Source organism: Vombatus ursinus, unplaced genomic scaffold (genome assembly GCF_900497805.2).
Source record: "Vombatus ursinus unplaced genomic scaffold, bare-nosed wombat genome assembly UNPS02004423.1, whole genome shotgun sequence".
Classification (NCBI taxonomy): domain Eukaryota; kingdom Metazoa; phylum Chordata; class Mammalia; order Diprotodontia; family Vombatidae; genus Vombatus; species Vombatus ursinus.
In genome coordinates, this window is record NW_020944201.1 from 560,504 (window position 1) to 563,215 (window position 2,712).

Genomic DNA, 2,712 nt, shown 5'->3' on the forward strand with positions numbered 1-2,712 from the left:
TGCCTGGGCTGATAAAGAGAATCAGCAGGGTGCTCCCTGGTGCCTTGGTGAATGGCTTGAAATCTGGAGAGGAGGAGGGGCTGGGCAAGTTAATCCCTGTGAGTGGCAGCCCAGGTTGGTGGAACATTTGGGAAGGGGAGAAAGGCTGGGAGGGCAATGAAGAGCTTCAGCTACCAGGGCTGCAGTCCTAGAATCATGGAATCTTCCAATCACAAACACTGAGAATTTTTAAAACCAGTATCTCTGATAAGGGCCTTATTTCTAAAATATATAGAGAACTAAGTCAAATTTATAAGAATTTATAGTATTTATAAGAATTCAAGTCATTGTCCAGTTGATAAATTGTCAAAGGATGTGAACAGACAGTTTTCAGATGAAGAAATTAAAGCAATCTATAGTCATATAAAAATGCCCCAAATCACTATTGATTAGAGAAATACAAATCAAAAGTGGAGTTGTGATCTGATCTAACCATTTTGGAGAGCCCATTTACAACTATGCTAAAAGGGCTATAAAAATGTCCATACCCTTTAACCCAGCAATAACACTTCTAGGGCCTTCCATCTCTAATATTATGGAGGCTCCTCTCAGCTTGGACATTCTCTGCTAAAGGCCCTTTTCAATCAGACATTCCCTGTTCTGTGGTTAGAAAAAAAAAAAAAGAAGCCACAATCTGGACCTCTCTTTTTTTAATAGACACCTCTATTGTCAGGGCCCTGAGAAACTCATTCACCCCAATTCTCACATAAAAGAGGGAAGAAAAAGCTTTTACCATGGAGAGGAAGAAGGGAGAGATGAGAGGGAATGAATGAATCTTACTGTCATCAGATTTGGCTTAAGGAGGTAATAACATATACACTGAATTGGGTATGGAAATCTCTTACCCTACAGGAATATGGTGGGGAAGAGGACAAGAGAGGGGAGGATGATAGAAAGGAGTGCAGACTGGGGAAAGGGGTAATCAGAAGGAAACACTTTTGAGGAGGGACAGGGTCAAAGGAGAGAATAGAATAAATGGGGGTGGGATACGATGAAGGGAAATATAGTTAGTTTTTCACAATATGGCTATTATGGAAGTGTTTTGCATGACTACACATGTATAAAAGCAGTCAAGAGCTTGGTAAAGGAGGCACACAAAAAAATTATAAAGAAAATCATACCCTAAAAAAGGAAAAAAGTCAAATGGTAAAAGAGGCACAAAAATCCACTTGAGAACAACTCCTTAAGAAGTAGAGTCAGTCACATTGAAAAAGATGTATAAAAATTTCCTGAAGAAAACAATTCCTTAAAAAGTAGAATTGCAATGATGCAAGACAATTCTAAAAGACACACAGTAGAAAATGCTATCAAGCTCCAGAGAAAGAATTGATAGACTCAGAATGCAGATTGAAGCATATTATTTTCACTTTCTTTGTTTTTTTTCATTTTTCCCCTTTTGTTCTGTTTCTTCTTTCACAACATGATTAATGTGTAAATATGTTTTACATGTTTGCACAAATATGACCTATATCAGATTGCTTGTTATCTTCAGGAGGTAAAAAAAAAAAAAGGAAGGGAAGGAGGAAGATAAATTTGGAACCCAAAATCTTATAAAAAATGAATATTTAAAATTGTCATTACATGTAATTCGAAAAAATAAAATATTACTTAAAAAAATAAAAATGTAGAATTGGCCAAATGGAAAAGCAAATACAAAAGCTCAATGAAGAAAATAATTCCTTAAAAGTTAGAACTGGGTAATTGGAAATGAATGCCTCCATAAGATGTTAAAAAACAATGAAACAAAATCCAAAGAATGAAAAAATAGAAGAAAAGGTGAAATACCTTATTGGAAAAACAACTACTCTCAAAAAGAGGTCAAAGAGAGACTTTAAGAATTATTGGACAGCCTGAAAGCCATGATATAAATATTGTGGGGCCATAAACAGCATATCACATGATTTAGCAGCTTCTACATTAAAGGAACAAAGGGCTTGGAATATGATATTCTGGAGGGCAAAGGAGTGAGGATTACAACCAAGAATCACCTACCCAGCAAAAGTGAGTATAAACTTTTAAGGGAAAATAGATATTCAATGAAATAGAAGGCTTTAGAGTATTCCTGATGAAAAGACCGGAGCTGAATAGTAAATTGGACTTTCACTGATGGACTTCTGGGAGCCAAAGGCTGTTGAGTAAGCAGTAAATCACTGTAACTCTCCCATATTCACCTCCAAACTTCCATAAAATAGCACCCCAAAACAAATTCTGGAAGAGCAGAACTAGCAAAAAGACAGCATGAAACAATCTTGTGGTCCAAGAAACTTAGAAGATTGGCAAAAAAAAAAAAGTGTGGTGGAGCAGGCAAATGTAAACACCAGGACACCCCCATATGCCTCAGCATAGCCAGGGTAGAATTCAGCTCCAAGAATGACCGTGTGCTTGAGTGTAATGCTTGAAAAACAGGCATCCTCCAGTGGCCAGACCTCCACATGCTTCAGTGTAGCCCCATGAAAATGCTGAAACACCCCACCAGCCTCAGCACATGAAAGACACCACCACGAGGACCCCAGCTCAGCACCACGTTAGCTGCCAGATCCCTATGGCCAACAGCAGAGTCAGGTACCGCCCACCACACCCCTCAGTGCAGCACCAGACATGAGGGTCCCTCATGGGACTCAGGGCAACATCAGTGCAGCACCAGGTAAATAGCCAGGTCTTGCAACCACAGGC